This window comes from Fundulus heteroclitus, chromosome 9, assembly GCF_011125445.2.
Source record: "Fundulus heteroclitus isolate FHET01 chromosome 9, MU-UCD_Fhet_4.1, whole genome shotgun sequence".
Taxonomy (NCBI): domain Eukaryota; kingdom Metazoa; phylum Chordata; class Actinopteri; order Cyprinodontiformes; family Fundulidae; genus Fundulus; species Fundulus heteroclitus.
Genome location: NC_046369.1, coordinates 3,486,748 through 3,501,975, shown reverse-complemented (window position 1 = coordinate 3,501,975; position 15,228 = coordinate 3,486,748).

Below are 15,228 nucleotides of genomic sequence, written 5' to 3'. Positions count from 1 at the left end.
AGAGAGAAACTACTGAAGGTGAAGTGATGCAATAACAGAGTGAATGTGTAACTGTGTGATCTACGAGGGAGTCCATAAAGAAGAAGCTGAAGAATAGAGAAACACAACACAGTGCAGGGGATTAGGAAGAAAACAACTTCAGTCTTGGTGATTCCTCATACTGTAATTGCACTGATTTTTGGGTTCCAAGCCCAAAAAGCTGGACTACAGCCCAGTCAAATGAAAATCCTAAAAGAGCCTCAATGAAATTTATATGGAAGGAAATGCACGATTTGCATCTCAGCATTGACAGTTTAAAGAAGCTTTGAGAAAATCATCAAGAATCAGAGTTCTTACTAGAAAATTATTAACGTCGTTCCTGCCGCAGCAACTCGCCATCTTGAATCCTCAGAATTGATTTTAACACAGTTAAATTCAACATTAATGGTCCTATTAATGCTGTACTAACGTTCGTTTGCACTATCGGACGAAACAAAAACAAGAGTTACGTTTTAACTAGTAATAGTTACGTTCACTAGGGTTAGTAGCAAGTTGTTAGCGGATAATGCTAGCGGACATTCTGAGTTTATTTAAAAGACTTTTAGGCTGTACTTTGGTGTCATAGTTTGAGTTTCTACCTTAGTTTAGGTTCTGTTTTGTTTTGTTTTTCCTGTTTGGTTTCTGTTAGTTTATGCACTGTCTCTGTCTTTATTTGAGTTCTGTCAGGTTCTCGGCACTGATGCCTGGTCTGATCACTCACTCCACACACCTGCTTAGCTCCGCCCAGTTCTCGTTACCTCTCACCTGATCTACCGGCACCTGCCAGTATATAACCAGCCTTCAGACCAGACATCAGTGCCAGATCAATTCAAGCTTTTGGTGAGTCTAGTCCAGCATTCCATTTATTGTTGACCTGTTGATATGACCCAATTTTGCCTATGGATTTTCTGAGCCAGCCTGTTCCCTGTTTTCTGTTTTTTCCTGCCTGATCTGACTGCCTGCCTGTTTTGCCTGACCTGGTTCCGTTTGTGGAGTATCCGAGTTTCCCTGATCCGTGCCTGTTTAGTCTGCTCATCTGTGTACCGTTCTGGACTGTTCCTGACCACCTGACCATCTGCCTGTCCTCATCTAGCCAGTCTGCCTGTTTGTGTACCAACCCTGGATTTGTTATTCTGACCATTCTGACTTTAATAAACCGTCTCAAAGTCTTAACATTCTTGTCTGGCTGAATACTGGGTCTTTCTGTCCTTGTTTCATGACACTTTGGTATAACTAGCGGACCCGAAAACACTAAAATTAATGTCCTATCGTTGTACAAAACCTTTATGGAAATAAAGTTTATAGCCTTGAAACACACCCAAAACACATTAGCATAGCATTGTTTCAATGGTCGCTAGTGAGTAGTGTTAGCCTGTAAGCTCCAGGTCTTAACCTCAGTCAAACCTTAAAAACACAGTTAAACGCAATAAAAGTGAACAATTTTAAATTGTTAATCCCATAGTAACATTCCCTGTCATCTCTGCCAGACCTCTGCCTCTCTTGTCTATTCTGTTGATTTTGGGGCATCCGATAACAATGAACTACTCCTGGGTGAAGCTGACTATTTGGGCTGGGACAGCGGGCAAGCCGTTAGCTCAGGGTGAAAACCCTCGTTTGGGAACTGGACCTGGGTGAGCTTTACACAGGCTTCCACCGGACTGTGCTCGGTCTGTTGGGGTCGCAGCATTGGGATCTCTATTCCCCGTAGGTACATGGCTTGGCTCCCGGGCTAGCTTTCTCCTGCACAGCTTAGAAAAATCACAGCTGCTTTGATTTTGATTTACAGAAAGCAGACAGTACTTAGCTTGGTCCAGCCTGCGCACGTGCTTGTGGGTCAACAAACTCCATTTGGACCCACGGAGGCTTTGTCTCTCCTGTGTAGGCATTCTCTTCACCAGGGCCCACGGAAAAAGAGGAAGATGAAAGGAGGAGAGCCTGGCTTTGTGTCAGTGGGCACCCTGCGGTGAGGGCAGCCCCTTGGAGAGGGAGTCTCTGCATTAGAGACAGTTCAATATTTAAGCTTCTCTTGGCTGATTTCCCCACACAAACTAGAGCTGAAAGTAACAGAAAACCTGTAACCTTTGATGGGTTAAAGATTAAAGAATGTAAAAAATGCCATGCTGGTTGTGAATCCAGTCTTTGTTACTGGTTTGCATCCTCTGTTAGCTAAATTTAATTTGCTACCAGAACAGATTATATAATTGGTCTTGAGAAGCATCTCAAGACCAATCTATGTCTTTAAAGAACATGAGATTGCAGCATTTTGTAGCATTTGAGAGACTAAATGGCGGTGAATAATTTGCCACAGCTCAACAGAATGAACAAAGCCTATGCTGTTTTTAAATATTTTGTGTTTTTTTTTATTTAGGGCAAAGGTCAGCTTTATCAGTGTAAATGATGAGAATAAAAAACTATGTAACCCTGAATGTTCCTTTACTTAATAGAGAAATTATATGTTTCCAAGCTTGATTCACAAGGAGCTAGCCTTTGTCAACTCAGTGTTATTTTCAGGATTTCTTGTAAGGATGGACAAGCTTGTTAAAATATTCCTAAGCATTTAATGATTCACTGATCGACGTTAATGCTTTTTGACTTCCGTTATAAAGTAGAAAAGCTTCAAATGTGAGTTTCCTACAGAGATCCATCCCACCCCATGGCTTTCTTTGAGTTAAGCATGACATTTACATTTAGCTCCAAAAAGATCTGTTTTTAATATTACTGTGAACACTTAAAAAGAAAAGGGGAATTGGGAACACATCAAACAGTCAACCAAGAATTTAACTTGGACATTTTTGTACTTTCTCAGTTTTTTTGCTCATGAGTCCCCACTTTTCTACTTTACCCCTTTGCTATTAAAGTTTAAAGAAAAAGCCTTGTGAAATATACTTAGAAATATTTGGGGATCATTAGTTCAAGATAAGCAGTAAGCCCTCTATTAAACATTTTATTTATTTCTCTGACTGCAGATAGTGTCATGTTTAGGCAAGTATCTATTTACTGTATCCATTTATTAAGCATGTTTGATATGAGTTTTTGTGTCACACCATAATTAGTTCCCAATGGAACAGGAAAAAAGTTAATTTGTTAAAAGCTTCTCAGAACTTTGATTGATTAAAGTAGTAAAGAATACATGGAATATAATTTAGTTAAATGTATGTTATAGGAATTGTTAGAGATGTCAATGTTTATTGCTCCAGTGACTTTTGTGAATAAAAATCAATTTTTCGTGTTAGATTTTATTCTCACTGCCTGAGTAAATGTGGTAAAGTTAAAGGTTGGATTATGCATGCCTGTTTAGTATGAGATTATGTTACTGGATTAAAAAAAGGAATGAACTTTAAGGCTTTTTTAGTCTTCTTTATTAGTGGTGTTAACGACTGTGGAGAGCTTTATATATAGGGTTACTAAATGCTTTCTGCTTCCAATGGCCTCTTTTTAATTCAAAATCCATTTTCTGTGTAAAAATGAGGCAGTAAAAATGGCAAGGGGAAGTTCATGTGTGAAAATAACTTCTGAAGAAATCCTACAGTCTAAATCTAATAGGAAATGGTGTGTGGTATAATTAACTATGCATATAGTGTGTTCCATGATAACCCTGCTACTGTACTTCACATTTTTAATACTGCTGTAGATTAAGTTGAAATAGAAAAGATCCTGCTCACTGACTTCAAAGCTGAGATTTTGCACTTTAACATCATTATTTTATTTCATATTGAATGTTCTGAAGCATGGCCTGAAGGAAGAAAAAGTGCAAGAAAAGGCTTCTGCCTCCACCACGGTTTCTTTTTATTATAATAATGTGCTGATAAGGTGTGTACGGCAGTCTAGGACAACTTTTGTTCCAGCTGAGTTCCTTTTTTTATATAAAATCAATATCAAAGAAGTCTGAAAAGACTGAGATAAACAAAAACTTTATTGGTTATTTGGTGGAAAAGACTGCAGCTGCTGTGTTTATTTATGGGCTCAAATGCAAGTTCAAAAGTTTTAGTTTTCTTCTGTGCAAATTTTATTTCAACTGTGTGTATTTAGTGTACCTCTGTCCAAGTATGTGTATGTGTATTCAAGTGTTTATTTTGTTTTGTTGTGTGTGTGTGTGTGTGTGTGTGTGTGTGTGTGTGTGTGTGTGTGTGTGTGTGTGTGTGTGTGTGTGTGTGTGTGTGTGTGTGTGTCTGTGTGTGTGTGTGTGTGTGTGTGTTTTGCATAATTTGAATATTCAAGGCCTAGAGGTTTTATCTCCTTTAAAAATGCCCTCATGATCCTTTCCCATATTTGAAGGAGCTGGATTGTGTATACTAAAAGGCAGTTCATTATTTTGAACATCACTTTAATGCAAATTAATATTTACTAAGTAATTTTAATGATGTTTTTAATCTATTTATCTATCATGCATTGAAATCTTGAAAAGTCACAGCATTGCACATATGATGTGTGTGTTTCCATTTTGTTTTCAGAATCCAGTGAAGACTTCTCCAGTTTGCTGGGGATAAAGCACCTGGTTGACGTCAGTCCCCTGCAGAGTTGAGTTAATACATGCTCTACCAGAAAGATTAATCTATGTAAAGCAATTGCATGGTGGGATCTCACCAACACCTGGCTTGAAAAGGAATTTGAAAAGAGAAATTTCTCAGTAAAAGTTGACATAATTTGTAAAAAAAAAAAAAAAAAAAAAAAAAAAAAAAAAAAAAAAAAACTCTTTCTTATTAATTATTTCTTTCTTTCTTTCTTTCTTTCTTTCTTTCTTTCTTTCTTTATTTATTTATTTATTTATTTATTTATTTTCACTACTATAAACTGTGTGTTTTTACCACTGGCATGCCCGAATTTCCCTTTTTTGGGACAACAAAGGATGTATAATCTCAACTTTTCTTAAGACCCTTCCTGGCAAGTTCCCTAAATTTTCCAGTATAGTACATGGTAAATTCAAGATAATAACCTTTGTTTAAAAAACATAATCTCTAAATTCTGGAAATTACAGACTGTATCATGTAGCGCTGCCAAACTTTTTGTACACTTAAACGGGCCCTGCTAAAAACGCCGACACGTCGGCTATTTTATTTAGTTGTAATTGTGCCAATTCCTCAAACAGTGTATGATTGTTATATATGGATAAGGCAACAACTTTTGGAACATCATCAACTGGCCCACAACCTTCAGAGGAATACTTACAATAGATCAAACAAGTAACCAATCGACTCTTTCTGACTGAATTTCTGACTTTTGTTTTTTGTCATGTGGTTGTATCCTCATCAGACAAGTCACCTATGTAATTTCTACTAATACAGAATTCAGAGACAAGTACTATTTGACCAGTGATACAGCTGTTTTCCTATCTTCCAGAGAGCCATGAGTAGGCACTCAGCCGAAGCTGTTATGAGACTGTTAATGTGATGAGTCACAAAAGGTCCACTGAAATCTGACCAAATCCTCTCCACAATCCTTTCGCCAACCTCAGATTTAAATCCCATTTAAAGTAAATACCAGATTAATTGGTAGATTTGAATTACAAATTCTCCACAGTAAACACCTCTTGTCAAGTTTGGGCAAGCTTAGTCGGACAGAAGTGATCTGTGACCTTATACACATTGCAACAATGAATTTATAATTACTTTTAGTTTTGTTTGAAGACTGGGAGCCCAAACCAGATTGGCCACACAGAATTACTTTGATTAATGATTAGATAAGAGCCGGTCCTTCTACATCTGTTGTTAAATATTTAATTTCTGTTAATCAGTAGCAGATAAAAGATTTCCAGTGTAGAATCAGACAGGACACCATACATCTCCTTGGGGTTTAAACATGTGCTGTTAGATTGTATAACAAAAAAAAGACAGTTATAAAAAAATGTTATACAAGTATCACATCTGAAGAGGCTAGGGCCTCCAAATACCTGTAATGTGTCTGACATTGAACAGTATCTACTTACTTATTGTACCTTGGTGACACAGATCAGACATAAAACATTATTTATTTTTGGCTTTTGTTAGTTACTGTTAGTTTTTTTATTAAAAGGTGTTTAACATCCAAATAGGCACATATTACACAAGTCAAGGAGCTACTTCTAGAAAAGCCCTACAAAACCTCAGTACTTCATGGGTTTAATCATTTTGCCTTTTAGTACAGGCAGTTGTTCAGCAATTCTCTAAAGTGTCACATGTTTGTCATTAAACACTGCACTGTTTAATTTTATTTTTTTATTTAAATCTGCAGATAACTTTAGAGATATTTGCTCTTTGCGTTGATCTGAAGTTTGAAAATCAGTTGGAGCCTTTGTTCCAACGTCTTATTGTAGGATTTTACATTAAGGCCGAGGGGTGTGACCTCTCAATAATTAGATCATACTGTCCAGTCGTCTTTCTTAAAGCCCACTTCCAGGGTCTTGCACTTTGCAGGTAGAGTCCCAGTCCTCTGTGGGACGTGGATCCAAAGAAGTAAAGTTCATTGACTCATCAGCTCCTGAATTTGAAGTTTGCCAACAGAAAACAAGCTAAAACATTTGACCACAGAGGATAGACATAAAGTCACTCATGGACATTAAGAAATGACCATACAGAAGTTGAACATCAGGCTTTGAAATTTCAGATTGAATGGCGCCCAAATACTGCTGTTCTTCCATCTTAATAATATATAATGTCTAATTCTAAATCTGGACAACACAATGTAAAGTCTGAAGAGAAAAGTGACCAAGTCCATCTGTGTGTACTAGAAAGATATAGCCTAGTAATAATGATTATACACTAGAAAACATCTGCTTCTCTTTTCTTAATCTAAAATTGAATCTTTTAATTACACAAATTTGTGTTAGTGTGCTCCACTGTCCTTTAACAGAAAGCATTATTATTTTCATCTTATCTTAGAGTCAGTTTCTGCAATCTAAACAAGATTGCATACATGCATCAGTCACTGATATTTACATTTATTTAACAAGTTTAACTTCTGGGTGGAAGTAGCAAACAAAAAATGTACACATGCAGCTTTGCAAAATGTATTTGTAATCATACTGAGCAGTTTTCTATGTGATTTAGTAAACCTGTCTTTACTAGTAAAAAGATGCAAGAGCTTTACTTTGAGCTTTACTTTGAGCAACAGAGAAATCTTTCTTTTGGTTAAGTCTTTGGACTGATCTTTAACCAATCAGTAAATACAAGGTAATTTAGAGTAAGTAAAAATGTTCTTTTTCAACAAGAGGGAAACAGTATCACAAGATTTAAAACAAAAGATGTACTGACTTATATGGGTTAGGTGTCCAAAGTGGGGCCCCCTAAACCATTTGTGGCCTTCAGAGATGATTTGGTGCATTTGGTGGCATTAAATCCTGAATGGGAGAATATTAACCCACCAGAACAGGCGAGTGACGCATGTGGACACTTTTCTGAAAAGTGTACCAAAGAAAAAACTTTCAAACAAGATCATTTAAAGTCTTCTTTAAACAGGTTTTTTTTTTTTTCATTTAACCAATCAGATTTTTTGCTTTTATGTTAATTTAGTGAAAAGAACCAAAGAACTCCCAGTTTCTTTAACTCTGAATCAGACTTTGCTACATCCTTTCAGTATAATCACTCAGGGCTTCTTCAACAAAATTCTGAATATTCTTTACTTTTTACTTTGATTAAAATATTGAAGGTTTAGTGCTTTTGTTCAGCAGGTAAAAATTTAATAATTCAATCAAGTGTTTTTATTTTAAAAACAAGATTGTTGCCTTTGTGGGGAAAGGTTTGCACGCCTCCCCTCTGGACCACCTGTCAGTATCCTGAACTCTGCTTTGTTTTTATCTGCTCCAACTTCCGGGCCAAATAAAGCTGATTATTTGATTTGTTTGAGTTTAGATTTGAACTGACACCAGACAGATTCCCTTTCAAACAAAACAGCAGAGGTGCAGACATAGAGAAACGGCTAAATGTAAGGACAGATTCATGCCACACTTTCTAGCCTGCAGACTGATACACATGGGATCAGGTTCATTATGCTTAGCATTGCTGGAGTGCTTTTTTATTGCTGACTCTTGGACTTTTTCTTTCCCAGGGTGTAAGTAGATTTATCTTGGACCAATTTTCTTTTGCAGACGGGTGGGTGTTGACTTTTCTCATGCTGGAGCCAGGAATTAATATTGATTTTGAATAGGCTTCGTGTGGATTCGCAGAAGAGATGGTAAATTTTATATGCTGTCCACCTGTCGTCACATTTTTGCCACAGAAACATGGAAGAAATAAACTTGGCTCCATTTTGCCCAGAGCAAAGAAAATTAGTTTTTTTTTTTCAACTGGGCAAAATGGTAGAAATCTACTTTTCTGTTTACAACGGTTGTAAAAGTGTGGTATGCTACTCATGTTGATATAAAACATTAATTTTGCATAATAATAATAATAATAATAATAATATGCCATTTTTGTGAATAAAATGGCAAAAACTAAGCAGAAAAATCTGGGAGGGGAAATTCTTGTGGACATTTTTAGTTGTATTGCAAATATTTTAACCTGGGCTGAATACCGCTACTGGGTAAGGACTATTTAGCCAAAACAGAGGTGTATCAGCAATTGCGATCATAAGTGCTGTCCGAATACTGCAGGAAGGCGGTAGGAAAAGGAGCCTGTATGCTTCCTCTCACAGGTAATTTAGCATAGGAACCTTGTGATGTCCCTTACATAAATTAACCAAAGTGGCTGGAGAGAAGAGAGGGTACACTTTATTGTTTGTTTTTGGAAGGCCGTAGGCCCGGATTTCACTCGCATCATCCATGTACGTTTCCGTCCCGGAATGATGTCGGAGTTTAAGGCTGTCCGATATCGGCACAGTTGTCCGAAACTCCTTTCCTGCCCACAATAAAGTTCTTACCGCTGACCCTGTGAAAGGTCAAGGAACAGGAGCTAGGAAGTGAAGACTCCATGGGGGTTTTCCATTGAGAATGCTCAGAAGTCTGTCATTGGTAGCTTTTATGGCAAGTAACCTCAAGAATATAGATAACTACCATCACCAGTGTCCGAAATTAACTTCCTGATTCACCAGCCAAGTACGGCAATAGATGTAAGCATATTTTTTACCGGCCAAAATATTAATTCTGACTGACTCCTGCTAAATATCTCCAATACCGCTACGTAATTAGCCTGAGCTAAACGCTAGTTAGCAAACGTACATGACGTAGTTGCAGCAGTTCTTGCACCACTTGCAAGAAAAGTCACACTTTTCAGTGTGACTGAAAACCCAACTTATTTGGTGCAAACATTTACTGTGTACAATCTGAAATTTACTTGCCAAACGGAAATTTTACTCGCATTTGCCGTCTGGCAAGTGTTGATTTTGGACCCTGATCAGAGCTTCTTTCAGGCACATTTGCATTTCCAGTAACGTCACCTGACATTAAAGAGGCAGGTTAAGTTTCAGATGCTTTGTTCAATGTTTTGCTCTAAATCTTTTGCCTTTCTATCGCGCTGTAGAGCTCCATTTAGCTTGATCCAGAATTTATTAAGCTTTAGAGGCAAATAAAAAGTGGAAATGTGTTTAAAAGCTTTGGGTATATACTGCTGTCATAAGATTTTCCCAGTAACTTTTCCTCTTTTATTTGGAATGAAAGCCCATCTCGAAGCGCCTCTGCAGTTATCAAACCCTTAATTAAGCTTATAGTGAATTTACCCAGAGAGATTGGTATGGGAGGGATTTGACTGCAGGAACCACCAGCCATCTGCTTCTAACATGCTGATATCACAGCTGATCAGTCCTAAAAGGCCTGCAGCCCGAACAGAACAAGCTTTTATTTCACCAGCCATCTGCAAAACACCAGCGACAGCACTATGCATGGTATAAAGGGGGCTCAGGTTAACCTTAATGTGCAGGTTCTCCTCCCAAGAAATGATTGCTTACTGTTAATCCCCCTGAAAAAAAATCTAAGTTATTTCTTAATCTTCGGAGGGCAAAATGTGTGTCTTTATCTGTAAATAAACTTAAATAATCACCTTTTAAGCACCGGTCCAAGCCTTTTAAAGACACGTGAACAAGTCAAAAGAGTGTTCTTCAAGTAATACTTGACATTAAAATGCAAGGATTTGACCTAACCCCCAAAGAAGTTCTAGATACACTTCATACCACTTGAAATGTTTACCATTTTATTCCCTTACAACCGCACACTTCAATCTATCTCATTGGGATTTTATGTGACAGATCACAACAAAGAAGTGTAAAGATGTAAAATGAAAGGAAATTATCCATGGTTTTGAAGTGTTTTACAGATAAAAAAAAAATGAATAGAAACTGGGCCATGGATATTTATGTAGCTCCTTTCGAGTATACCCCTAAACTACTTTACAAGAATGCCTGACAGAGGACATCTATTTAGTGAATTGAGTTTAAAGGTTTGAAGCAGCTTCAGGTTCTAAATACAAAATCCCCAAATTTCAACATAATAATCTTATTTTTGTTATCACAAGTTTGTACTTTCCAATGAAATTTGCCTTCTGCATTTAACTCGTCCCTCAGGGAGCAGTTTGCTGCCACTGTGCAGCGCCCAAGGAGCATTCTGGGGCCCGGGGTCTTGTTCGGGGCCCCAGATGGGGCTGTTTGCATAAAATGTTGGGGGCAAGATGGTCAGAGCAGGGCGCTTGAACAGTTCAGTCTACATACAAAAATAGAAAGAGTACAGGATAAATTGACAGACTTGGCAAGGATTAATCAGGTAAGCAGCCAACATGCCCAATAACCTTTCCCTGGGGGCCAGGGGTGTAGCTATGGGTGGGCCTGAGTGGGCCTAGGCCCACCCACTTTGTATCAGGGCCCACCCAATGAAGTGGCTTTCCTTTGATTTAATTATTTACTTATTTTTTTAGGTTGTCACTTAAATTCATCATTCAAAACCATCATAAAATAAGATTAAGCAGAATAAAATTGAATCTAAGCTTGTCCGAAACATGAAAGCAGCAAGCTTCTTGTTCTAGCTCTCAGTAAACCGGCGGCACAGAGAGAAATTTGCCTAAGAGCTGCGGGACTGTAATAAGCTGAATGCAACGAGATGTTGGAAACATCACATTTTGTCATAATGTGTGTCAAACGGGACATTCTTCAGTAGGCACAGAGAAACAGAAGAGCGGCGGATTATTTTTTGGGGTAGGTGCGCTGTGTGTCTGCTGCGTCGCCTTGCGCTTGAATTCAGGACTCAATTTAGAACTCAATTTAGTCACACGGTAATGTCGGTGGGTAATTTAAGGGCCATTTTTAGGGTCTTGTAACATTGAGAGCTTCAGCCCAGACCCCTCATTCCTCTTCCTCCCTCTTTAAAAAGAGCGCTTTACAATCTGTATTAATGGATTTTCCCCACGACGTTTAGCTCTCGCGAACAGCGCAGAACTGAAAAGAAGAATTGTTTCCGCTCCCCTCACCGCCTCAACCATTGAGTAAAAATTATGCTGGGACCGGACAATCAGTTCCAAAATAGCCTGAAGTTTTTCTACAGCCATTTAGGCTACGTAGAAAAGTGAGACGCAATGAAGTGGAGCGTTTAAAGGGCTGCGCCTATACTCATAGAATTTTGGGATACGACATAAAAGTGCTATTTCCTATAGAGGTGGATGGTAACCAGTTACATTTACTTGGGTAACTTTTTCAATAAAATATACTTCTGGGAGTAGTTTTACTGCACCGTACTTCTCACTTTTACTGGATTGTTTGACTACTCTATCCACTGTGAGTAACTTTACTGAATAAAGAACAAACTTGTTTAAACCAAAAATGCACCAGAGAGACACATCCAGAGTTTATATTAAGGTGAGACTTGTACACAAGTTTTGTTGTTTTAATGGTGTTTTCTGTCTGCTGACCTCATGGAGCCATTTACAGGTCCAGTGACCACGGTAAACAGTAGATGTTGTCATTGGAAGTACTTTGCAATGTCCTAACTTACTGTATATAAATTGTTACCAACCTGGCTCATAGTTGGCAACAACAGAGGAGACTCCACAGACAAAACATAGCTTGCTCAATTTTATTTAACCAAAGAGAGTTCACCGTGAAAGAAAAATAGGGTTAGGTCAATGGAAAAACATTTTGCTGTCTGAAGTATGATAAGAAAGTAGGACCAAATAACCAAAAAAACTGTAACCCAAAACATGACCCCATTTTTCAAACCAGTCACCCTGAAGGAGACAGAGAAGAGCGAGCGTCCCTACTACTGTGTTGGAGCCACCTTTATACCCAATCACACCTACTCCACAGGTGCCACTGGGTCTGTAACGAGCCAAACCAATTACCACAGAGAAGGCAAAACAAATGGGCCAAGTGAAAGCTCTCGAGCCGTCACAACATTAACTGCTCGGTTTCACGTTTCAAGTTTTATGTTGAAAAGTGTTTCTTCTGCCTGAATTTGTTACTTTGTAATTGTTAGTGTTCGCAAATGTTTTATGTTAGTTGTTAAAATACCAGAATGTGTGCATCGTTTAATATTTTTGCCTGACCAAATACATCATTTTTAAATATTAAATCAGTAGCCTTCTTACAAAAAGCTTTTTACTCTAACTTGAGTAATTTCTTTGTTGGGTACTTTTTACTTTGATGAGTAAAAATATGTTGAAGTAGTGCTGCTCTTACTGGAGTAAAATTTCTGGCTGCTCCACCCACATCTGCCTATAGAGTAATTTCCTGTAGGCTTAAGAATAATGCCAGTGGGTTAAAGGCAAAGCAGGAGTTCATGCCTCGCTGGATCCGCTTGGAGCATAAACATGAAACATCAACTCGGAGAACGACTTCTTTTTTTTTTTTTTTTTTTTTTTTTTTTTTTTTTTTTTTTTTTTTTTTTTTTTTTCCCCAGTGTCCTGTCTAGCACTATGGCAATAGGAATTGATATCTCAATGCCAGATAGAGCTCGACAGATTTTGCTTTTACAAGTGGAGCAAACAGCTTTCGCCATAGTGCTCCACTTGATTTATGCTTGTAAATAGCTTTATTATGATTCCTGCAAGGAGAATTTCAAATTATATGGACATGACAATGGGAGAGTAAAGGAAGAACAAAAAGTGAAAGAAAAGAAAAAAAAAAGAGTAGAGGTGAAAGAAAGAGGAGATAAAAGGAAGAGAATGATAAAATGTCCTCTGTCTGCTCCATCACCTGGAAAGAGACACAAAAAGAACAGCACAACCAACAGACATAAAGCAACAGATACACTCGAATAACACCTAGATGCAGGAGAACGACTTCAAACTCAGCCTTCAGCATAATTACGCACTTAGAGGCGCCCTGCGCAAATACAGGGGGGATGATGTCTGGTCAAGGCGGAGACTGAGATGACAAAACAATAAATAAAGTCATATTACAAGCTGTGAGGTGTGCTGATTAAAACAGGGCAGTGTTTTAACTTTATATATGATATATGAAGAAAAATGCATTTTTACAGCATTTCCGTCGCAGGTGTGGGCCAAGCGTCCAAACTCTTGACAGATGTCACTGAGTAATCTGCACGCATGGATTGCAAAGCAGAACGCATACTTTATGCACATATTGCAGAAACTGAGAGCGCAATTTAGTAATCCGCACGCACACATTGCAAAATGGAGAACACGGTTTTGTAAAGCGTGAGCATGGATTTCCACCTGCTTTGTTTTTTTTTTTACCAGCTGACACTTGCTGGGCTCCGTATAAAAGAAAAGAAAAGAGCAGAAGTTTTCCATTCACTAGGAAATGTTTGACCAATCTGTATAATCTGACCCAATCTGTATAATATGATTGAATTTGACTTTGTAAAGTGCCTTGAGATGACATGTTTGATGAATTGGCGCTATATAAATAAAATTGAATTGAAGTCTGGAGCAATGGCGGCCATTTATGACGTTGCATTCAGAAACACAAATAATGACTTTGACAGGCTGCCGCAGTTGAAATTATCCAAAAGTTCCATGTTTGTGGCTCTAATCATCTTACAGGTGATGGGTCCCGATTATTTTTGTCGGCTTTCAATTCAAGGATGTTCATATGAACAGAGAAGGTCTTTTCTCCTTCTCCTCAGCATGTATCTTCTCCATAGAGAACTTAAAAACATGCAACTTGCAAATAAACTTACTTTCAACTATAATTATTTGGCCCACCCATTCTTTGCTAGGCCCGCCTGGGGCAGAGATTTACCCGCCGCCAGGAAAAACGACCCTGAACTTACATCCAGAGCTACAATCTTATGGTTCAGATTCACGTTCTTATGTTAAAGTAGCGCAGTCAGAGTCAGACCTAAAACCATATGGGAATCTGGGTCAAAATGTTGAAAAATCTGTTGTTGGCAGATGGCCTCCATCTCATCTGACTGAGCTTGAACTGTTTTAACAAAAAAGGGTAGGTTGAAATTTCTGCCTGTAGATGAACAAAGCTGCATGGTAGAGCTCCTTACAATATTGACCCAGTGGGGCTGAGTACAAATGCATGCCACACTTTTCAGATTCTTATTTTGATAAAAAAAAAATAATAATAATGAGAAAAGCTTCATATTCCTCCTCTTTCACAGCTATATTTCCTTGTTGGTCTGTCAAATAAAACCACCCATTCATCCACGCAGGGCCCGGCCCTATCTCCAGTGTTCAGGAGGGAGAGACTTGGTACACTTTGGATATTTCATTACACAACACAAAGGTACAGACCACTAGGTACACACACACACACACACACACACACACACACACACACACACACACACACACACACACACACACACACACACACGCAAAATCACATCTAAGAGCAATTCAAATTGGATAAATAACCTAATATGAATGATTTTGAGCAGTTGGGTAAGCTAAAGTAAAGAGAACCCAGACCTGCATGAGAGGATGGTGTAAACTCCGTTCAAATTAATCTCTATTTTAAAAGCCTTTTACTGTATTAACGGTCCATTTAAAATGTTCCAATAGCACCAAGAGTGAGAATTGAAAGAGGAAAAAAAAAAAAACAGCAGCCTCATACGACTCCAGAAGGACTCCTCCTATTCTCATCCCTCCTATTCTCACTCCTTGTTTGAAAAGTCTCTCCTGCAGCGTTAAATGAGCCCCGTCCGTTAGACAGCTGTGCCTTGATCGGCTGACGTCACCGCTGCAAGCAAGAACAGATGCACCGCAATTTAACCGGAAAGCCACCGTAAAGTTTGGTGTCACATGGCAGGCGGAACGGGACAGAGATGATGGCACATAATTAAGACTCCCGACAGGTTTGGGTCGGAGAGGTTGTTATTTGGCACATTTCATGGTCTAAAATCCTTAA